We start from the raw sequence: 25,363 nt of genomic DNA on the forward strand, positions 1-25,363 counted from the left end.
GCAGGGCTTGCCCTGCTGGCGACTACGTGTCATTCACGACCCAGTGACGAGGAGTACTGCCCAGAGAGCTGCCCGCCGCTGATACTTCACGTCTGCAAGCAGCACGTGTTTAGCCGCAAGTACTACAAGTTCAGCCACCCGTGTCGTTTGAGGCAGTGCGAGTGCAAGAATAACACACGTAAGTACCTAATAAAGAATTTTAAAAATTATAGTTTTGTATTCAGCAGATGCGCGGGATTAGCCGAGCGGTCTCGGGCGCTGCAGTCATGGACTGCGCGGCTGGTCTTGGCGTAGGTTCGAGTCCTCCCTCGGGCATGGGTGTGTGTGTTCGTCGTTAGGATAATTTAGGTTGAGTTGTGTGTAAGTTTAGGGACTGATGACCTTAGCAGTTAACTCCCATATGATTTCACACACATTTGAACTTTTTTTTTGTATTCAGCATACGTAAAAGGAGTTGTAGAAACAGATAATACTGGTACGAACACATCAAGGCGTAAAGCCACCTCTGGCATTAAAAGCAACCCCTTAATTCTGTTCGGCTCAAATATATGACAGTCCTGAACGGAGATAAACGAACTTTTGTTCCATGTATTGTAAGGAAACAGCTACACTTTCTTCAAAGGAGCTGAAAAGGAGTAAGTACCCTTTCATTTCTAGTAACAGTGACCGCCATGGCTGCATATTCCATTTCGGCGACTGAATGTTCTGAAAAAACGCACTTTTGGTGTTCGTCACACCCACCATGAACACTTATAGCCGCGTAAGAATGTTCGTAAACGTTTAAAAAGCTATGTCCCGCTGGAGAAAAACAAATTAGGCGATACTGAACGAAAACTTTTACTGGAAATCAGCTCTCAACACCCACCCGTTACCCTATGGTTCAATGCGATGAGCAGGTCGTTAAAGAACATCCTCCAAATTTAACAGATGGAAGGAGACAATGCGTGGTGCTCTCCTTATTGAAAGGTGTATACGAAAAGGGACAGAGTGAAAGTTGAACTACGGTACTTTTTTTCGTTAGAAATATATACAGACCGATTTTCCTAACTCCGCAGTGCCTACTTTCTTAGTTTCGTCTGACAGTTCGTCAATACTTCATTCTGAAGAACCTTATTCCTATAGCAGTTGCACCAATTGTTGCACATCTGATTTGTTACAAACAAATTGACGCTGGTAATTATAGTAAACGATTTCTACACTTTAATAAAGACTAAAACATATTTTACAAACGATTCGTCACTTAGGCATTAGTTAGCACGCAATTTTTCAGTTTATAACCACTGTTTAAGAAACACTGTGTTTTGTACACATTCTGTTTTCTATAGTAGATAATAACTGTTTGCTGCGTTCGATCCGTTTTCGTTCCGTTTCATCCGGTCATCTTTTGTACATAACTGTTCACTATGAACTCGATAGCAGACGTTAACTGTTTTTGTTGATGTTGTGATGTGTTTAAGCGTCTGCTGTTGGAGAGAAGCATGGGAGATTGCAACAGTTTGGTAGGTCATCAGTATACTAAAAAAGATAGGTCGAGACTGGCGATTTCTGAATGTCTGCAGTGTATAGGATATTAAGGAGAGAGGAAGGGACACATCTTAGGTCATCCCATTAACAGGATAAAATATGGACGTGTGACTGAGTTACGTAGAATGTGATGGAGGAACGACTTTATTAGGCACACTTTTCGACTCGGATCACATAGGCTAAGGAAAACATGAATTTTATTTTATGTACTGTATCTGACGCGAGATAAGGTAGATAAGGTGAACGACTTCGCCGTCTACGGAGTAGTTAGCATGAAGGCAACGTGTTGGGAATAAGCAGGTATGGCGTTAGGTGTAGCTGGTTTCACTAGGTGATGTTGGTTTTGAGAATTAAATGTCAGGCCAAGACAAGGCCTGAGAATGTGTTTTGTAAGGTTTTAGGAAAAGTTGTACCTCTTTTCCACTTCCTCTTTTGATAAATTGTGTTCCGGTTGTTACTGTCAGGGATAGAAGTGGTTTCGTGGTAGATGATTGGAAGATTTTTTTTTTCAGCCTCTGATCGGTCAATAAATTAAAACTGGAGAAAATCCAGTGAAGATTTCCACAGATGTGTTGTGCAGTGTCTCTACTGTGCCTGCCTATCGCTTCACCCCACACTTTTCAGTTTCGTGTGCACAGTGAACACACAAAATTGATGAGATAGGTAGTGCCTCCCGCCAAGCGGCAGGTGCCTGTGGAAGTGTTCCGCCTGATTTGATGCATCCCACATAACGTAACTGTCATAGCTTTCCTCCTTGATGAAAATTTTCGCCTGCAAACTCCGTGGCAATCGAAAAAACTCCTTAGCGTTTTCGATGGGAAGTGTTTGATAACCCATCATACAGCTGCGACGTTGCTCCCATTGATTTTCCTCCGTTCGCTCACATAAACCGCGGCCTATGATAACAGCGGTTTGGAACAGACACCAAGCTGCAAACCAGCGTTGGAAATTGTGGAAATCACGGTGGTTGCCTTCTGTTACGAGAGTGTTGGAAAGTTGGTACCACTACGAAAAATTCGAAGTAGGAGCTGCAACTACGTAGAGAACTAGCTGGAAGGAAAACCCATAGGTTGTAAGTAAAGCATTTTTGAAATTCACTGTGGTTTCAATAAGGAGACCGATGAGAGAGAAAAAAATAAATAAAAAAGACATGGGTCCCGTATTACGACAATGGGTTGTAACCTGGTGTAATGTCTGACTTCCTAGCGAATACTTACGTTATGTCTTCTGCTATTATAGGTCCATTTAGTCCTATTTCTACAGTGCTGTGTAAGTACTGAGAGTTTTATGCGAGAAATGGAATATCTATCTTTCTGCATTGACATACGCTAGTTGACTGGACACGTACTAGGGATTATGAGGTGTGCCCACCCTTCACCTTTGAATGCCTGAATGCTGGCGCCACTAGTGTCCCTTTCTTCCTGAAGAGCCGAACCAAATAAGGTAGCGATGTTGGACTCTGAGGTCTGAAACAAAGATGACGTGTTATCTCTTCCCAAATGTGTTCCTTTCGCCTCAGGTGGGATCTCTGGGCAGACCAGCTCATTTAAAAAATGATATCGTCCACAAACAATTGCGTTACAGATACTGCTTTGTGATACGGTGCATTGTCATTCTGAAACAGTCATCGTCTCCGAACTGTTGGTCTACTGTTCGCAGTTCACAACATTGTAAAAAATGCTTAAGTTCAATAAGGGGACCTCACTATAAACATTATATTGTCATTATGATACAATCGTCGTCTCCGAAATTTTAGTCTACTCTGTACAGTAGTGTAAAAACTTTTAATATCATTGTGCATTTTACGTTTTCTGAAGTGCAGTAGAGGGATCACACTGTAAACCGCTCTATCATAACACCGTCCCTTCCATATTTCGTTTTGGCGCTACACTTCAGGGCAGGTAACGTTCTCCAGACATTCCCAAATCCATCGGATTGGTGCAGGGTATAGCGTGATTCATCACTCCAGGTCATTCGTTTTCAGTCATTTACTGCTCAGTGACGGCCCTGTTTAAATCACTCACAGCGTTGCTTAGCACTAGCCACAGAACGTATGGCTTATGGGGAGCTCAGAATTATTAAATATTTCGTAGCCACTTGTTGACAAATTGCGTTTTGGATTCCTTAACGGGTTCTTCGGCTGACGTTTGTTTGATGATTTCTCCGACGTTTCGCCAGCACAAGTAGCTGTCATTGTAATAGCTTCATTCTCAATTCCTGCTGGCGTTGCTCGAGCTTCGTACCCTACTTTGTTTTCACCATGCGCACAGACATTGTGCTCGCTGGAGTGTTGGTAGCCCTTTGGATTCATTTCACAATGTCTGCTACCTCACGCAATGCTTGATGGCCCTTTTCCGTTAGTACATTATCTCCGCCTGGGCTTGGTTTGGCTGCGGTTGTTCCTTCGCGTTTCCAGTTCACAACGACATTACTAACAGTCGATATGGGCAGCTTTATAAGGATTGAATGACCCCTGGAGTTATTACTCCGGCTACGTCCCGTGACTAGTCCATGTACAATACTCCACACCTTCATTTAAACTGGCTGGTCCGTCTCTGGTGCCATCTAGCGGCCAATTTCGATTTATGTAATGGTGTCAGACTACTTTTGATCAGGCAGAGTACGTCGAGATCCACGGAGTTATCAAATTGGAGGTCTCGTGAGACAGCGCATTTGCTTTTCAGATATAATGCAAAGTGAAGGTGAGGTGTACTGGAGTGGAAGGTAGGATATGGATTTGGAGAGGTGGGTTTACTTTGTGAAAGGGGATGCACTGATATCTACTACTTATTTGAGTTTATCAGTGTTTCGTTCTTTTTAGTGCGCGTATATTCCACTCCCGACATACGTTTGCTTCTAAGTAATTATGAGTTCGTTGTTAGGGCAGTCCGTGGAGTGGCATGGTGGAATGCTCTCTCCACAGAAGGAGAAAGAGGGAGAGAGAGAAAGTGAGAGGGCTAGAGCATGTGTAATACGGTTATAGTAGATGGGTCAAGTAGGGATAGGTTTGGTCATTGTATCTGTAATTTGTAGGAAGTCAGTCTTGCTCTGGCTGTCGGCATAATGATGGTCGTTATAGTTCTGGCTTTCGAAATTAGTATTGATTAGGGCTCTGTGGGATACCATTCCGCATAGAACTGATGTGGGGTAAGTCTTGCTGAGTAGTTGGATGGATAATGGGCGTCGTTGGGTCTGTGGGAGCAGATCTGGAGAAGGACGGGTAGGTGATATTCACATTTAGACGTTGAAGTTATGCTGTAGTTCGCCTGTGTTGTGAGGAGCCAATGATGGAGTCACTGATAGTAACCGTGTAAGGATGGATGTGGTTAGGTATCCATTTATGGAGTCAACTATTGTTTACCTTAATAAGTTACATATGTAGTTGGTTAACAGATACTGTAATACACTTTGGATACGTTCAGAAGGTGTAAGGCAGTAATACCTAAAAAGGACCACTCTGACATATTTAGGTGATCAATTCAAAATCAGAGTGAGTGTACCAAACTGTATCAGCCACGACTAATTAAAATTTTCGAGACAGAGCGTACAAATAAGACCAACAGTGTCGATTCTTATGGAGTTCCGGAAACAGCATACAACTTCGACGACCAGAAAGACACCATGGATAACGTGCTGAATGGGGAAACCATGCTTATTAAATCGGACAAACACCAGGTGCAACATTCTATATAAAATGCGACGTCAGCTCCTACATAATGAGGTCAATGAGAACACCTAAGTGGCACAACGGAGATTTTAAGCTCAACGTACTGGGGGCACTCAGCAAAAGCTATATGCCATAAAACAGCAAACGCGGTGAGGAATTTTCAGCAATTCGTCGTAAAGTGACATGCGTTTTTAGCCTACATCTTTGCTTGAAATATTTCCCCCCGCACCGATGAGAGATGTATTTAATCGACGAAGCAGAAAATCGATTATATTCTTTTCAAAGCATTTATCTCGGCTGCCACCTTAACAGCGGGAAGCACAGGAAACCTAAAAACTTGGATGACGAGCAAAATCTTGAAATACAGTCCCCTCGAATGTTGGTCCAGTGTATCAACATCTGCATCATCTTGCAAGCTTGTGCATCAATTTAAATGGGTTCGTCACGGAGTTGCAACAGCTAATGTTGACCTTTCGTGGATTCGCAAAAAAAAAAAAAAAAAAAAAAAAAAAAAAAAAAAAAAAAAAAAAAAAACATACAGAGGCAGAATACAAAGTAACATATCCATGATGTGTCTGATTACATGCCGCAACAGTTACAGAATGTTACTGCAGCGTTTGCTCTGAATGTAAGAGATGTAAGAGATCATGTGCAGGGCATTGCAAGATATTTGCATCAAACATGTAGACAAAATGTTAGCTTACCGTTGATGCAAATACTTTCAAATAATCTTACATTTGGGTAGCGTTAATCCTTCGTGTGTTTCCATGTACACAATCTGTTTATGCCACAGAAGGTTGATGATGTTGTACAAACTCTAGTGTAATTATTTCTTAGAGCCAACTGTATGGAAGTTGGCTACATATTGTACTTACTGGCAATATTACTCAGCATCAATCATTGAAAATGGCACTCTTATTCTTCTTGTTTTAGCTTTCTATTCGGCGGACCTTCATCACTGCAATGGCCTTCCGGTAGACTACTGTCCACCACGCGACGACTGGGACACCGTGAGCTCCGAGAGCTCCGAGTGACACGAGAGGAGAACAATAACTCAGCAACTGACTGTCCTCTGTCTTTTCGTTTCACAGACAGTGTCTCGACTAACTAAGAGGACTTGTGTATCTAATCTCTAAGAAAAGTTAGTAAAATGTTAAGAACACTTGACTAAAATCTCAATGTTCTCAGTCTTTATTCTTCATAGAACAAATATTTACAATTGTGGCGCATACTTCACTCTCTGAGATACTGAATTCAGAATTAGCACACATGTTCAGTGACCGTGCCATCCGACGAAGAGTGTGCTCAACTCTAAGGCTTGAGATGACAGCAGATGTCTGATGTATATGATTTTTCTGTCACAACAAATGCAAAAATAGCTAATGTGTGAATGGACTGATAATTTTATATCTTCATGAGAATTTCATTTAGTCTTATAAAACTAATTCAACAGAAACTTTTAAAGTGAAGTCAGTGAAATAAAGTTTGATCTAAATGGCAATTACTGCAAAAAAATGGTTCAAATGGCTCTGAGCACAATGGGACTCAACTGCTGAGGTCATTAGTCCCCTAGAACGTAGAACTAGTTAAACCTAACTAACCTAAGGACATCACAAACATCCACGCCCGAGGCAGGATTCGAACCGGCGACCGTGGCGGTCTTGCGGTTCCAGACTGCAGCGCCTTTAACCGCACGGCCACTTCGGCCGGCGGCAATTACTGCAAAGAGAAATATAGTGTCAATTATCTATTTAATTGTCAGAACCAAAATGTTTAGCTCATAAAGTGTAGTGACCAATCTTAGAGAGGAATACCTTATTTTGGAGCCCAGCCATACGTCGCAACATTATCTTCCACATTCAGAAGCCTCTGTAGATAAGCATTTAATAATACTTGGTACCGGCCCCTGTGGCCGAGCGGTTCTAGGCGCTTTAGTCCGGAACCGCGCTGCTGCTGCCTCGGGCATGGATGTGTGTGATGTCAGTTAGGTTTAAGTAGTTCTAAGTCTAGGGGCTGATGACCTCAGATGTTAAGTCACATAGTTCTTAGAGCCATTTAAACCATTTGAATGCTTGGCAAACAGACGATAATTACCTCTTAAAATTTAGAAGTCACTTTGACGCTGTCTAGTTACGAGATGAATATATTCATATATGTGCTCGGTGTCATAATGCATCAGGAGCTTCATTGCTACGAGGTGTTAAATATTCATAATGTGTCTTTTTCTATATCTTTGCTTCATAGTTGATGTCAGATAATCTTAATTTTACTTCGCTTAACAGATACAGCTTTATACATCGTCAGAAGGAAAATGAATTAGGATACGTAGAGCAGGGACCACGACTGGCATTATTCGATTCCTTTCGTCGTTCATAACTATCTGTAAATAGCTGCCGAGTGTCACAAAACTTATAGATCGCGTTCAAAAGCGAGTAAATAAAAATTTTCTATGTAACACTTGTCTGGGTTTTCATCAATAAGCCTTTAATCTAAGCCGTGCGAGGCAAAAATGCCTTTCCAGACTCCAAAGTCTGGTAACAACTTATAACATTAATTTGATTTCCGTCTTCTACATTCAATTCAATATACTCAAATCCAGAGCATTTGTATATTAGAAGCCTTACACATTAGAATGAATGAGACAATTTCGTGAAGATTTCAAATCATTAAAACCAATTACAAATGCAACATCAATAAAAATTACGATTGAAGTCGCACGGAGTAATCAGGGACAATATGTGCCCTTGTCTTTTCTAGGGACGATTGAGGGCCATAGGTGTTCTTCTGGATGTGACCAAATATTCCATTTCAAAGGCGTCATAGGTTCTCCTCGTGAACAGCCGTTGCGTAAAAAGAGAGAAAATACGGTATCCGTAGGCGTATAACAAACACATGTATCAACATGCAAAACAAGTTGGAAAAATATTTGTTCATTCATTGGATCGGTGGTTACAGGTGGAGTTTGTCACCGACAATTCGTGACACTACAATTACTGAACTTAGTTTCCTCTGCAGTTTCTTAAAACAGTGTTACCAACCTAAATGCCTTGTTGGTGTATAAGAGCAGGTTGGACCTTCTTTTGGATTGTTGGTATACAGGTACTCAAAATAGCACATAGAATAGCTGAAATATAATTACGAACAGGAAAAGCCTTAGGCTCATGACCTGTGAAGAGAAACACGCTTGCGGTAAGTGATAAAGTGACGGCAGATATCTGACATATGATGAACTAGTAGAGTCTTCACCCTTAGCCTCAGGTGCGCAGGTTATTAAAGGATTCTGAGAATGAGTAGGCTTACATAAATGCAACAATTATTCACTGTGTGAAGCAAGAAGACTCTCTTGAGTGTATGTAATGTGTGTTGGCTACTTGAACATCAAGCAGATGAAGTCTTTCAAGGTATGGAATAACAGGTACTTGTTTCGCCGTGCCAGGGACTTGTTTTCTTTGAAAATAAGGTTCTTTTTTCTCCGTACACATGGGAATCAGAAAAGCAAGCCCCCTTAGCTGAGGTATTCAAGCGATGCTGAATTTGTGTGAACTAGGGTTTAAGGCATCATTGACGGTGAATTCGTTATAGAGAGAGCTGAAGCTTCGGTTAAGTAAAAATGACAAAGTGAATCTACGTATTTTTTTCAAATTACCAGTCTTGCTAATTACCTTAAGGGAGTATGGGAAAAACAGGGAACCAAAACCTCCACTGACGGAGGGAGAATTGTACTTTTCTCCAGTGCAAGTCCATTGTTTTAACTAGCGTGCGACCTCGCTCGTTCACTGTACTTCCTTAAAATTTTGCTGTAAGTGTGGTTCTAGCATGTTATTCTGGTTCCTGATTTCATTCAAGATGCAGTGTCGTGAATCCATCAACTTTTACTACTGTCGTCTTTCAGAAATGTAAATTTTATCTGCCTGAGCCGTCTGCCACGATTTGTCACTGTACTTCATCCTTCGTGATATCCTCGGAAGCCATGCGTCTAGCTCGTTGAAATATAATTGAGGCCTTTGATAAAACTCCACGCGAGTGTACGAAACGGGAATCGATTTCTTCATCTTTGGATTCCCACAGTACAGTAATTGCAGTATAATCTCTCTTTCATATGCTCGTAAGTGGTTTGATTCGAACTCTTTCCTCTGTAGCGAAATACTGGACTTGCTTGATTATATTCACCCGAGGCAAATAGTTGACGATAGTGTAGCATAAGATCGAAATTCGTGACACATAGTGTTCCTTGTGAGCTCCTTTTTGAACTCTTTAATATTTTTAATACTGAGAGACGTTGCTTATGGACTCTTGCGTAACAGCTGTTATTGAGATAATAGTGTCATACATCCAGAAAACGAAACCTTCTAATTATATCTGCTCGTATACAACATCTTTCCTGTTTCCGGTTGCTTATTTCACGATTTGTACAGTTTACAGGAAAGATAATCGTCGTCTGGAAATTAACATATGCAACTGAGTTTATTATTTGTCTATTTGAAACTTCTTGTTGCTCTGGTCTTCATCTCGAAGACTGATTTGACGCAGCTCTCCGCGTAACTCCATCTCGTGTAAGCCTCTTCATCTACTAAATTTTTTTTTTCGGTCACCAGTCTACTGACTGGTTTGATGCGGCCCGCCACGAATTCCTTTCCTGTGCTAACCTCTTCATCTCAGAGTAGCACTTGCAACATACGTCCTCAATTATTTGCTTGACGTATTCCAGTCTCTGTCTTCCTCTACAGTTTTTGCCCTCTACAGCTCCCTCTAGTACCATGGAAGTCATTCCCTCATGTCTTAGCAGATGTCCTATCATCATGTCCCTTCTCCTTATCAGTGTTTTCCACATATTCCTTTCCTCTCCGATTCTGCGTAGAACCTCCTCATTCCTTACCTTATCAGTCCACCAAATTTTCAACATTCGTCTATAGCACCACATCTCAAATGCTTCTGTTCTCTTCTGTTCCGGTTTTCCCATAGTCCATGTTTCACTACCATACAATGCTGTACTCCAGACGTGCATCTTCAGAAATTTCTTCCTCAAATTAAGGCCGGTATTTGATATTAGTAGACTTCTCTTGGTCAGAAATGCCTTTTTTGCCATAGCGAGTCTGCTTTTGATGTCCTCCTTGCTCTGTCCGTCATTGGTTATTTTACTGCCTAGGTAGCAGAATTCGTTAACTTCATTGACTTCGTGACGATCAATCCTGATGTTAAGTTTCTCGCTGTTCTCGTTTCTACTACTTCTCATTACCTTCGTCTTTCTCCGATTTACTCTCAAACCATACTGTGTACTTATTAGACTGTTCATTCCGTTCAGCAGATCATTTAATTCTTCTTCACTTTCACTCAGGATAGCAATGTCATCATCGAATCGTATCATTGATATCCTTTCACCTTGTATTTTAATTCCACTCCTGAACCATTCTTTTATTTCCATCATTGCTTCCTCGACGTACACATTGAAGAGTAGGGACGAAAGGCTACAGCCTTGTCTTACACCCTTCCTAATACGAGCACTTCGTTCTTGATCGTCCACTCTCATTATTCCCTCTTGGTTGTTGTACATATTGTATATGACCCGTCTCTCCCTATAGCTTACCCCTACTTTTTTCAGAATCTCGAAGAGCTTGCACCATTTTATATTGTCGAACGCTTTTTCCAGGTCGACAAATCCTATGAAAGTGTCTTGATTTTTCTTTAGCCTTGCTTCCATTATTAGCCGTAACGTCAGAATTGCCTCTCTCGTCCCTTTACTTTTCCTAAAGCCAAACTGATCATCACCTAGCGCATTCTCAATTTTCTTTTCCATTTTTCTGTGTATTATTCTTCTAAGCAGCTTCGATGCATGAGCTGTTAAGCTGATTGTGCGATAATTCTCGAGCTTGTCAGCTCTTGCCGTCTTCGGAATTGTGTGGATGATGCTTTTCCGAAAGTCAGAATGTATGTCGCCAGACTCATATGTTCTACACACCAACGTGAATAGTCGATTTGTTGCCACTTCCCCCAATGATTTTAGAAATTCTGATGGAATGTTATCCATCCCTTCTGCCTTATTTGACCGTAAGTCCTCCAAATCTCTTTTAAATTCCGATTCTAATACTCGATCCCCTATCTCTTCTAACACGACTCCTGTTTCTTCATCTATCACATCAGACAAATCTTCACCCTCATAGAGGCTTTCAATGTATTCTTTCCACCTATCTTCTCTCTCCTCTGCATTTAACAGCAGAATTCCCGTTGCACTCTTAATGTTACTACCGTTGCTTTTAATGTCACCAAAGGTTGTTTTGATTTTCCTGTATGCTGAGTCTGTCCTTCCGACAATCATATCTTTTTCGATGTCTTCACATTTTCCCTGCAGCTATTTCGTCTTAGCTTTCCTGCACTTCCTATATATTTCATTCCTCAGCGGCTTGTGTTTCTGTATTCCTGATTTTCCCGGAACATGTTTGTACTTCCTCCTTTCATTAATCAACTGAAGTATATCTTCTGTTACCCATGGTTTCTTCGCAGCCACCTTCTTTGTACCTATGTTTTCCTTCCCAACTTCTGTCATGGCCCTTTTTAGAGATGTCCATTCCTCTTCAACTGTACGGCCTACTGCGCTATTCCTTATTGCTGTATCTATAGCGTTAAAGAACTTCAAACGTATCTCGTCATTCCTTAGTACTTCCGTATCCCACTTCTTTGCGTATTGATTCTTCCTGACTAATGTCTTGAACTTCAGCCTACTCTTCATCGCTACTATATTGTGATCTGAGTCTATATCTGCTCCTGGGTACGCCTTACAATCCAGTATCTGATTTCGGAATCTCTGTATGACCATGATGTAATCTAATTGACATCTCTACCAAGTATACCTCCTCCTCTTGTGATTCTTGAACAGGATATTCGCTATTACTAGCTGAAACTTGTTACAGAACTCAATTAGTCTTTCCCCTCTTTCATTTCTTGTCCCAAGCCCATATTCTCCTGTAACCTTTTCTTCTACTCCTTCCCCTACAACTGCATTCCAGTCGCCCATGACTATTAGATTTTCGTCCCCCCCCCTTACATACTGCATTACCTTTCAATATCCTCATACACTTTCTCTATCTGTTCATCTTCAGCTTGCGACGTCGACATGTATACCTGAACTATCGTTGTCGGTGTTGGTCTGCTGTCGATTCTGATCAGAACAATCCGGTCACTGGACTGTTCACAGTAACACACCCTCTGCCCTTTCTTCCTATTCATAACGAATCCTACACCTGTTTTACCATTTTCTGCTGCTGTTGATATTACCCGATACTCATCTGACCAGAAATCCTTTCTCTCTTCCACTTCACTTAACTGACCCCTACTATATCTAGATTGAGCCTTTGCATTTCCCTTTTCAGATTTTCTAGTTTCCCTACCACGTTCAAGCTTCTGACATTCCACGCCCCGACTAGTAGAACGTTATCCTTTCGTTGATTATTCAATCTTTTTCTCATGGTAACCTCCCCCTTGGCAGTCCCCTCCTGGAGATCCGAATGGGGGACTATTCCGGAATCTTTTGCCAATGGATAGATCATCATGACACTTCTTCATTTACAGGCCACATGTCCTGTGGATATACGATACGTGTCTTTAATGCAGTGGTTTCCATTGCCTTCTGCATCCTCATGTCGTTGATCATTGCTGATTCTTCCGCCTTTAGGGGCAAATTCCCACCCCTAGGACAAGAGAGTGCCCTGAACCTCTATCCGCTCCTCCGCCCTCTTTGACAAGGCCGTTGGCAGAATGAGGCTGACTTCTTATGCCGGAAGTCTTCGGCCGCTAATGCCGATTATTTATCAAAATTTAGGCAGTGGCGGGGATCAAACCCGGAACCGAAGACGCTTTGATTATGAATCAAAGACGCTACCCCTACACCACAGGTACGCTCCCTATTAATAACTAACTGCAACATGCTTGTTGCGTTAATCGCTTGGTATATTTCGACGATATTTATTCACCCCCCCTCCCTATATTTCCCCACATCAGTACCATACCAAACTGGTGATCCCATAATATCTCAGAATGTATTCTATCAACCGATCCTTCCTTTTCGTCAAATTGTGCCACAAATTTCTAGTGTCTCCAATCCTATTCTGTAACTCCTGTTTAGCAACACGATCTACCTATCTAATCTTCAGGATTATTCTGTATCATCACTTTTCAAAAGCCTCCATTCTTGTCTAAACTGTCTATGGTAGTTGTATCACTTCCAAACACTGGTGGCTTCACTCCATACAAATACCTTCGAGAAAACTGACTTACACGTAAACCTATATTCGATGTTAACGCAAACATTACCAGTCTACCTTTTATATCCTCCCTATTTCGGCAATCATCAATAATTTTGCTGCCTAAATAACAACATTCGTCTACTACATTTAGTGTCTAGTTTTCTAATCTAATTCCTTCAGCAACCCCTGATTTAATTCGACTAAATTCCGTTATCGTCGTTTTGCTTTTGTTGACATTGCCTTCACGACGCTGTCCATTCCGCTCAACTTCTCTTCTACGTCCTTTGCTGACTCTGACCGAATTTGCAATGTCATTGACAAAACTCAAATTTTTAATTCTTCTACCTAAACTTTCCTACTCCAATACATTCCTTGGTTTCCTTTACTGCTTCCTCAACGCGTAGGTCGAGTAACATCTGAGATAGGCCACAATCCTATATAACTCTCTTCTCAACCACAGATTCCCTTTCATGTTCGGAATCATGAGGTCGCCTTGCTAAAGTTGATCCCGTCTTCTGAAAAGATTTTGTGTTAGTATTTTGCCACCATGGTAATATTCACACCTGTCAGTACCAGCTTTCTTTGGAATTTGAATTATTCTTTCTTAAGACTTGAGGTTATTTCGCCTATCTCAATAATGAAATGAAATGTCGTGTGGCGAGGGCCTCCCGGCAGGTAGAGCCGATCGCCGGGTGCAACTCTTCTGAGGTAACGCCACTTTGGCGACTTGCGTGTTGATGAGGATGAAACGATGATGATGAAGACGACACAAACATCCAGTCCCTGAGCGGAGAAAATCTCCAACCCAGCCAGAATCGAACCTGGGCTCCCCGAAATCACAACACGGCGCGCTGTCCACTCAGCTACGTTGTCGGACGTCTCAGTAATGATAATGTCTCGAAACAGAGTAGCTGTTTAGCATTTTCAGACATATATTAGACAAAATCTTCGTTTGGCGCTATGTACAGGGTGTTTCAAAAATGACCGGTATATTTGAAACGGCAATAAAAACTAAACGAGCAGCGATAGAATTACACCGTTTGTTGCAATATGCTTGGGACAACAGTACATTTTCAGGCGGACAAACTTTCGAAATTACAGTAGTTACAATTTTCAACAACAGATGGCGCTGCAAGTGATTTGAAAGATATAGAAGACAACGCAGTCTGTGGGTGCGCCATTCTGTATGTCGTCTTTCTGCTGTAAGCGTGTGCTGTTCACAACGTGCAAGTGTGCTGTAGACAAAATGGTTTATTCCTTAGAACAGAAGATTTTTCTGGTGTTGGAATTCCACCTCCTAGAACACAGTGATGTTGCAACAAGACGAAGTTTTCAACGGAGGTTTAATGTAACCAAAGGACCGAAAAGCGATACAATAAAGGATCTGTTTGGAAAAATTTCAACGGACTGGGAACGTGACGGATGAACGTGCTGGAAAGGTAGGGCGACCGCGTACGGCAACCGCAGAGGGCAATGCACAGCTAGTGCAGCAGGTGATCCAACAGCGGCCTCGGGTTTCGGTTAGTGTTGCAGCTGCGGTCCAAATGACGCCAACGTCCACGTATCGTCTCATGCGCCAGAGTTTACACCTCTATCCATACAAAATTCAAACACGGCAACCCCTCAGCGCCGCTACCATCGCTGCACGAGAGACATTCGCTAACGATATAGTGCACAGGATTGATGACGGTGATATGCATGTGGGCAGCATTTGGTTTACTGACGAAGCTTATTTTTACCTGGACGGCTTCATCAATAAACAGAACTGGCGCATATGGGGAACCGAAAAGCCCCATGTTGCAGTCCCATCGTCCCTGCATCCTCAAAAAGTACTGGTCTGGGCCGCCATTTCTTCCAAAGGAATCATTGGCCCATTTTTCAGATCCGAAACGATTACTGCATCACGCTATCTGGACATTCTTCGTGAATTTGTGGCGGTACAAACTGCCTTAGACGACACTGCGAACACCTCGTGGTTTATGCAAGATGGTGCCCGGCCACATCGCACGGCCGACGTCTTTAATTTCCTGAATGAATATTTCGATGATCGTGTGATTGCTTTGGTCTATCCGAAACATACAGGAGGTGGCGTGCATTGGCCTCCCTATTCGCCAGACATGAACCCCTGTGACTTCTTTCTGTGGGGACACTTGAAAGACCAGGTGTACCGCCAGAATCCAGAAACAATTGAACAGCTGAAGAAGTACATCTCATCTGCATGTGAAGCCATTCCGCCAGACACGTTGTCAAAGGTTTCGGGTAATTTCATTCAGAGACTACGCCGTATTATTGCTACGCATGGTGGATATGTGGAAAATATCGTACTATAGAGTTTCCCAGACCCAGCGCCATCTGTTGTTGAAAATTGTAACTACTGTAATTTCGAAAGTTTGTCTGCATGAAAATGTACTGTTGTCCCAAGCATATTGCAACAAACGGTGTATTTCTATCGCTGCTCGTTTAGTTTTTATTGCCGTTTCAAATATACCGGTCATTTTTGAAACACCCTGTATCTCTGTAAGTTTCTTGCCGGTCGGTGCGGCCGAGCCGTTCTAGGCGCTTTAGACTGGAACTGCGTGACCGCTACGGTCGTAAGTTCGAAACCTACTTCGGGCATGGATGTGTGTGATGTCCTTTGGTTAGTTAAGTTGAAGTAGTTCTAAGTTCTAGCGGACTGATGACTTCAGATGTTAAGTCCCATGGTGCTCAGAACCATTTGAACCATTTTGTAAGTTTCTTAATAAACTCCCGGGCGTAGAAACGAGCTGTTGTAAATCTTTGAGAAACACAGCGAAACTGTTTCAAAAGCCATCTTAAGTGAAACAGAACACCTGCTTGCGGTAGCGGCAATGTTCACTAATTTTATATCGGTAATACTGGTTGTCCAGTATATTACCTTAATACTGTGTTAAATTCCAGTAGACAGACACAGATTAGGCAAAACATTATGACCACTGCCCACCACGAAACTGAATTCTACCTGATGGCGCGCCGGCGCTTAACACCATAGGAAATGTGTATCAGATGTCACTTCTGAGAGTCATAATGCATGTTTTATCAGGTGTTTCTGGAGATATTCGTAGTTTCGTTTCCGCAGTGTGTAGCTTGAGTCAGCGCAAACTATGCTCCCCACGTGTTTCATGCGATGCCCAGCTTCAGAGGAAAGCGTCGGTTTTTTCCGCGATACAGACATAACTATTTTTAAAGGGGCATATTACGTGTCCATTCGATAGAATGTTCGCATAGTAATGTAGTGCGACATTCGTTTTATCGATATGTGTCAACAGAACAGTAACACTGAAGAAATAATCAGGACTCCAGCAACGACTCACGCCCTACCTCGGCCCATACTGACTGCTACCATCATGCAACAGCACTGTTCAGTCGCTGCTGAAGAACTCGTAATTCATCGAGCTTTACTGTTCATATTAATACGTACTGATATAACGATAATCGCTCTAGACTGATTTGAAACCGCTCTATGAAATAGGCGCGTAGAATTCCGCTTTAAAGATCAGTGTTTTTTGTAACGGGGAACATACCGAGGCTTTCAGTCGACGTTGAAAGATGCGAAGAGCCGTATTTTTTTGGCTTGGCTCCAGCTACACATTGCAAAAACGTAACTGCCAATATCTGCCGAAGCATCACAGAAAACCCGGCTGAGGACACTTAGGGGAGACACCCCGTATAAGCGGAGCAGAGGCGAATGGGGAATCATTCTAACGACTGTATTGGCACCATATGGGAAATTAAGGTCATAAACAGCTTTGAGAAAAGGCATATTCTTACGACCAGGCGCCCTAGGGGAGCCTTTCAGAAAAGGGGAAGCAGGTTGGCAGTTCGCACGCTAGTGTCGAGAACATTTACTGAACGTGATTGACAGACGGTGAAATGGGCACAAGATCATCAGGACTGCACCTTAGATGAACAGAAAACTGCCACCCTGTGGAATAATTGACTTTTATTGTTACACAAAAGCGATACTCATTTCAGGATACGCAAATCCCTTCATGATTCGTCGTACCCTACGGTGACGGCATTTTCTAGCAGGATAACTGCCCAAGTAACGAGGCCAGAATCATGCTACGCGAGTTTGAGTAGGATAATTGTGAACTCACGTAGATGTCTTGCCTACTGAATTCGTCTGATGTGAACTCGATCTAACGTGTGTGGAACGATATAGGGTACCTGTTCGCACTCGCAAACAGTCGGTCCGCAATTTACGGATATTGCATGACCTGCGCGTACACCTCTGCCGTATTTGGTGCCATATACCTCTGGAAATCTGCCAAGGATTTGCCAAATCCAGGACATGCAGAATTGGTGCTGCATTGGATTCCAAAACGCTACTGAGCAAATGGGCACAATATTTTGGTCCCTCAGTCTCTGTCTGAAGCAAACATTGATTGAAAGTAACTGCAATTTCAGTGTAGTTGCGCAGCGTACGAAAGTTAGACACAAATACATTCTCTGTGTAGGCCTTCTTGATAACCCTCAACGATTCTTGAGTTAGCAGTATATGAAGAGCAGCGAGTTCAGCACTATCGCTACTTAAATGTTAGTGCTGCCTGTCCTCCGTTGGTATTGCTCAGCTCCGAGCCAAAGTCATGAGGCATCTTCTGGTGATGTTTTCAGGTAAATTCTTTCACTACAGTGGAGGTAAATGTGTATACCGGTAGTTGGTTTAACATATTACATTGTGAGACAAAGATTACCGTTTACAGGGTTTTATACCAAGGTTTGGAGCTGTTTGATAGGATAAATTGTATCTTGAAAATGGGAGAAAGGTTTTAGAGATTGCCTTCGGTTTCTATTGATTAAGATAATACCTCTCCTGTTTGAGTGGCGAGCTATCCTTCGGCGAAGACTTGGCAACATGAGGATGGATGGGGATTCTAAAGTGTAGTTAGTTTCTTAAAGTTTCAATGCGAGGCACATGATGGCTTGGTAGGTACAGTTCAACAGGAATAAAAATTTGTTTCTATCTTTTTTTAGATTAAAAGGAAATTAAACTCTGGGTATAGCCTCACTGTGCTGAAATGAATTTTTATAATATATCCACCATCAAATACAAAGAAAATTAGATCATTAAAATGCTGGCAGTTATCGAAGGAGAGAGACTTATTTTCTTACTATCGACTGTAAAAGCTGTGTTTTCAATTACATGTCACTAGGTACATCCCATCAATCTCATCTTGCTTTTGCGTGACCAGTCTACATCACCAAGGAACTAGCGCTATGAAAGATTCTTTAGTCATGAACACCCACCTAAGCTGGTGTTTCAGATTTTCGGCTGAATCGAAGTGTATAAATATTTAAAGATAGTGGCTGAGATTTCATGTTATTATTCGTAATGAAACGATGCTCAATTCTGAAGAGAGGATTGCAGAAGTAATAAGGCCAGCAATTCGTTTTCCAATACACACCACACTTGTTATATAATATTGCTATCTGACGAATGTCAAAGTTTCTCATGTCTTCGATATTTATAGCATTTTGTATGGACGAACGATCGTAAGAGAAATGCACTCCACTGCTGGAAACAATGCCCACTTCGCTGACTTAACATTCTGACCTGGATGGTTTCATGGAATTTAACATGACTTTTGAATTTGAACACTACTGTGGTACCCATTTACAACAGAAAGATGGACGCCAAAACCATCATAACATATGGATGTTTCACTGCTAGTACTGTAAACCGCATCCACTGACGTACACATAATTTCACCCAGTGACGGGAAAGGATGCAAGCTATGACTCGTTGCACCAAACGTTTTTATCTGGTAGTCGCTGTTCCAGGTATTGTAGTCCTTGCACTACACAATCCTTTCTGCCATTCAGCTGGTGTAGGTGCCACTGAAAGAGAATTCTGGCGTAAACTTCTTTCGTAGGGATTATAGTGTACTTTCCCTGTAATCTGTGTCTGTAGCATTCGGAACTATGGACTGTATCTGAATCTACTACAGTTTGTGATATAGGTAGCACTATCTCCGGAATAATGGACATATGAGTTCGAAAATACGATGTATCTGTTGCTACTTGAAATGTGAACTCTGATCTTTCTCGGTTTCGAAGCTACTGCTGACGTCTTTTGTGTTTGCAAATTAAGTTCGAGGTTTTAAACTCCGCATTGTTCAAAACACAATATGTAAATTGTTTATGTATCCGTACATGTTTCGACACCTATGTTTCACCTTCTGTTGGTCTCTATTTACTTCTGCGAAAAAACCATGCAACGTTCGTGGTTATTTTTCTGTTTTCGATTGCTCATCTGGAATTATAACTCTTGTGAAAATGTATTTCTGCAGGGTCAGCTGTCATTGTGTCTTTTTATAGTTTTACCAGCATGTCATCTACTAAGTAGTCATAAACGATACTGCTTATTTTTGAAATAATTTTTTCGTACTTACTCAGCCATTATGCACAAAAACTAATTAAAAAATAAGCATATTTTTCCATGGCTACTTTGTAAAGATCATGCTGCCAGAACGATAACAATGCACCAATAAAGCCGACCTGTAAGCATCCTTTTTCACTAGAAATGTAATTCCAGGTGAGCAATCCAAACAAGTTAAACAAAACGAACATGTTGTACATTTTAGGCCCAAAGTTATTACTATTGTGACTGATACGTAAATTTCTGCATGTGTTCTTCCAGGTCGCGCGTAAGAAAGGGCATTGAGGTCCTAATATGGTCAGAATAAAAATCAATAGATAAATAAATAGTATAGAAAGCAACCTCCATCTACGTATGATACTTCACAGAAATAAATCGACACCAACAGGAGATGACACATAGGTGTCAAAACATATCTGGATGGCTAGAGAGAAATACATTGTGTTTTGCTTAAAGTGTAAGTAAAAGAAAGAAACCAGAAAAGTGTGTAGTAAGATTTGTGAATGCCAAATGTGTTCTTTGTGTAGCGTTTGCTGTGCTTGCCATATCCGTATCACTGGACTCTGTCGAAGAGAGCTGTTCGGGGAGTTGTCCCAAGGAAACTCTTTATGACTGCAGACAGAATATGGCCACCAAGAGGTACTACAAATTCAGCCATCCATGTCGTTCGTGGCAATGCGAGTGCAAAACTGGAACACGTAAGTGTTTTGCAGGCAGTTTATTTTTTTCTAGTCCATTTAATTTGCTTTCTCAGTTTATAGACTTTGGAATGAGTAAAAGGGTTCATATATCCTTTAAACATAGTTGAAATCTGAATATTATGATGCAGCTAAACGGTTGTGCTCCAAATCCTCGTTGTGGAATGCCTTTTCACGGTCAGCATTTGGCGGCTGAAGGGAGGCGAAATGGTGGAAACAGTGCGACGTGTGTTTACAGGACGAGACAGATAAACAGTGTACCTCAAATATTTGTAGAAATGATTAAGATGGATTCTTTCGTCCAGATGAATTGTGAAATTCTCAACAAACGCAGTATGGTCCCTTATCATAGACAGAGTAAATGCAGAGCTATCAGTAGCAACACATTTTGAAATGGAACTATAGTTATTTCTGCTGCCATTATGGTAGGTCTCTTGGAGACAAATGAAGCAGCGTTTCGATTACGAGTTTTCGGAATAATTGAAATATATAAAACTTAAGTTCGTCATACCGAATAACAGTAACGAAATATGTGACGTCGGATAGGGAGGAAACAGTGTGTTACATCGCCACGATACCGATATAAAACAGGTACTGAGGAAATGCTCCTTTTATTCTGTTACAAAACAGAGAATTGACGTGCTACTTCCTTAAGCATAACTCAAAAGGAACACAAAGAGAACGAGTCAGTTGCACGCACATAGATGTGTCGAGTAACAGCGTCCAACAAGAATGATCAATCATTGATTGTGCCAAAAAGTTATTGAAAGGACACAGGAATTCTAGGATGGGGTAAGGTGCAATCCTGCAACGAGTGGAGCAAGAGAGGCAGTTGTTGCTCATAACCTACATGTTAACTGCAGAGAGTGCTTCTGGAGCAAGACAGTCCACAGTTTTCGCGCAACCACCTTCAATTGGTGTTGTTGCCACTTCAGTAGCGTATTAAACAGCGAGACTGTATAATACCCGTGGAAGTACATCGTTCGGTGTTGATACAGCTTCAAAAAAAACGGTCCTTCCGTCGAAGAACTGTCTTTACCGGTGAAGCTACCTTTACAAAACATGGAAAGCTGGGAGTTTTAAATATACGTTACTGGGCAACCGCTGATAATTCGCACTGACTGAGACAATTTCATCACCAAAGGCAATGATGTGTTAACTTTTGGTGTGGGTCTGTTATAAACTATGTAATTGTTCAATACTTCACTGAAAAAATCCTTAACGACTAGATTGTGTGCATAATATCTTACCCAAGTGCTAGCGGTTTCTTTATAAGACGTACTGCTAACAATACATAGATGCGTGTGGTACCAACACGATGGATGCTTGGCTTAGTAACCGCTTGTGGCCAGAAAAGTTTCCAGTCAGCTCTTTCCTGATAAACCGATGAGGTTTGAAGGTCATCATGTGGCCTACACATTCGCATGATTTGGTGCTCTGGAAGGACCAACGAAGGTTTAAAATATCAGTAGAAACCGAGGTCTAATGTGTTCCGGGGCCACCCGTAGAAAATACGATAAAATTGTCGCACCAAGCGCCATACGTCTTCTGCCGCGCCACGTGTAAGGCGGTGTTGGTCCGTGTCTGGCATCCCGCAGTCTGCACATAGAGGCGATTCCGCCATGTTTATCTTGTGGAGGCGTGATCGACTTTCTTGCAGCATATGGAACGATGTCGAATGGTGCCTCTTCATTCCAAACGTACTTGAAAACATGAATTGCAACAGATTTGGTGTGTTGCCCCAACCACTCGAAGGCTGCTGTGATTGGTATCAGTTTTAAATTAAACTTTTCTGCACTATAATGCTTTTCTTTCCTAGTGGGAAGAAACTGGATTGCTCCACCACTCCGACGCGTCTGTATCATGTACCTACACAAACTTCTATGTAAGACAGCAAGTAGTTTCATCTTAGAAACCGATAATTGTCATATTTTAAACTTCATAATTTCCCCGAAACTACTAACAGGATTTTGAAGTGTCAAACATTGTTGAAATCATATGAATCGTAACTAATATGAGAAGCGGGAATTACTATATTTCCATTTGAAATAGTTGAATTTGATACCGATAGCTCTGTGGTTAATATAGCTACGAAAATATACTTTTTCACTATTTAAATGGAAAGAGAATTACACATGGTAAGGCTTCAAGAAAAATGCTAGGTGAACATCTTAGCTGCTTCAACCTGTATAACACCTAGTATGATAAAATATATCGCTGCTGTAACTCATTTAGAACGTTTATTTGGCCAAGATCGCATTGTAGAAAACACTGATTACTACTTTAAACCACTATAACGCTCATATTAAAATCAGGAAATTATTATAAAATGTTATAAGTGAGTAATATTTTGGAGTACTATAGCATTAACAAAAATCATTGTGTAAAAGCTGTTAGGAATACATATCAAGGTACAAACAAGCGATGTTTAAATTAAAAGAAGATACTTAGTCATTGCATGGTGACCATCCATAAGGATATGTCAGTTGTTGAACAAAATACAATAAAGCTGCATTGGTATAATCTAAAGCCAGTTGCAAGTAGCTATACACAACAAAACTTCCATTGTAAAACACACCTTACAGACATATTTACAATGTATGTTTGCAAACCATATTGTAAAAACATCAGTATAGTGACCTGGGAATGACATACGATAACAGAGTATTGTTTGGTCACAGTGTCGGTCAACGTTAGCCACATCGAGGTAGCAAATAAACTGACTGGCACTGAGTAGATGGGCTCGTAAGTCAGCAGAGATGTCGCCAGGTGGCAGCACGTTATGATGAAGTGAAATATAATGCATTACAATATTAAAGGGGGTACTAGAATAGTAAGTTACAAAACAAATGAAATATGAAGTAGTTGCAGCTATAACATTATGAAAATTAGCTTGTGGCTGATTTACCATCCGTGCACAAGGTTTATTGTGCGCTGCTATTAAATATGTCTTAATTCCTGCGTCATCGCTTTATCATTTGCTCAATTTGCTATTTGTGCGGCAACTTTTGGCAGTCAGTTAGGTCCCGATCCGTGTTAACTTTGTAATCCCGCTCCCATGCATAAGAAGAGCATTTCCTGGGAGCGCGCATGCGCAGTGATTTCGATAGCCGCGCATGTGAGCAGCCTGCGGTGCCTCAGTTCGGTGGAGAGCCTGTGACCATCGTATGTTGGCTGGGGCGAGGCAGCACACACAGGGTTGGGTTGAGATAAGTAATATTACTGACTTGGTACTTATGTACCGCGTATTTGTAAAAAAATAAAAATAAATAAATTAATTAAAAAATATAAAAAATAAAAAAACTTTGACTATGCTTATTTAGGCAAGCTGTTATATATTTGTTCTGAAGAAGGCCCTTACCCACGCAGAAACCTAGGTCAACACCAGGTAGTTGGTGCAATCGAGGCAGATTTTTCATAATTATTTCGATAATTACGATTGCTCACGCGCTGCAATGCTGAAAGTTCTTACGAAAATTTCAACGTAATTGGAAATTTGTGGTAATCTCTTATGGTATCAAACTGCTGAAGTAATCGATCCCTAAGCTTACACACTACCTAATCTAAAACCAACTTACGCTAAGGACAAACACACACACCCATGCCCGACGAATTACTCAAACCTACGACGGGGGGAGCTGCGTGGAACGTGATTAGGTGCCCACAGACCGCTCGGCTATCCCGCGCGGCCAATGAGGCTGAAGCTGCACATATGTTAACTGATAGGTACTTGGGGATTTCTCTGTGGCTATTCAGTTTACCGTTTACTGTGTAATGTGTTCATCTATTTGTGTACAGATGTTGGACTTCATTACCCTTCCCTTTTTTATGTTTTTTAACAGATTATTTCAAAATTATTTGGTAATAGACTGAAACTGATAATTTTACCTTCCATGTGAGCTAAGGCTGAAATATGTAACAATGATAGAAATAACAATGACTAAATGTATGTCTAATCTACTCAGTAGATGGCGATGTTGTGAAGCAGAATTGAGTGGAACGTGACTTTAAATTAATCATTGGAGTGTGTGGCGTTTGCAGCAGACCAAATAACTGATACACCACCGTCACATGAACGTGCTAAGGTAACAGCGTCGTACAATTCTAGCTGTTTAAACATTTCTCAAACAGCTATATACCTTCTGAGAAGAATAAGGAAACATAAGCGGTTATGTATTTAAAACTAGATAGCATCTACGAATGAATGAACACTTGTTCTTCAATCTCGTTGTTGCAGATTTCAACTCGGTGGATCTTCATCACTGCAACGGTCTTTCGGTAGACTACTGTCCATCTGGAGAGATTCTGTTCCAGGGAAACTCCAAGAACGGCAGTGAAATCGCAGAAGCTCGTCTCCTACACTCGCAATGAGCTTCCAGTGGGCTACTTATTCATATCAGTTCATACACAACTTTCAAGTAGCTCTACACGACATACCGCACAAAATTTCTCAGAGTAGTTACTCAGTTAAAATGTTACCAAAAAAGTGAAACTCTTGTCATATGAAATGCAAACCAATCTCCATGTTACGCACTTCTTTCCAATTACATTAATAAATATTTAAGAGTATGTGTAAATTTCAAAAGCTTTGTAATTAACAGCGTGTGTTGTTGAGATGTTGTCAGTGATCAGTCTAGTACTGCAAAGCTTGCCAAAAAAGTTCTGATTAATTCTCTACAAACACAGGAGGTGCATGTGATACGTTTCACTATACTACAAACAAAACGTAGGACGAATAATTTCATACAAGTTTTCTCTTAATGTATGTCATGCAACTTATACTGTTTATGGGTGTAAAATAACGGTTTATCTGTAAACTTGTTTGATACAGAAAGAA

General features: G+C 41.3%; 1 long non-coding RNA gene across 3 annotated transcripts; it reads left to right on the top strand.

The window, feature by feature from the left end:
* LOC124595418 lies at positions 1-25,103 on the top strand. Of its 3 annotated transcripts, XR_006978205.1 has the most exons (4): positions 1-178; positions 6,125-6,332; positions 20,356-20,526; positions 24,764-25,103. It is a non-coding gene; the product is annotated as an uncharacterized LOC124595418 (long non-coding RNA). The 3 variants fall into 3 exon arrangements; XR_006978206.1 differs by lacking the exon at positions 20,356-20,526; XR_006978204.1 differs by lacking the exons at positions 20,356-20,526; positions 24,764-25,103 and having other exon boundaries at positions 6,125-6,702.
* Positions 25,104-25,363: the final 260 nt, after the last annotated feature.

This window comes from Schistocerca americana, chromosome 2, assembly GCF_021461395.2.
Source record: "Schistocerca americana isolate TAMUIC-IGC-003095 chromosome 2, iqSchAmer2.1, whole genome shotgun sequence".
Taxonomy (NCBI): domain Eukaryota; kingdom Metazoa; phylum Arthropoda; class Insecta; order Orthoptera; family Acrididae; genus Schistocerca; species Schistocerca americana.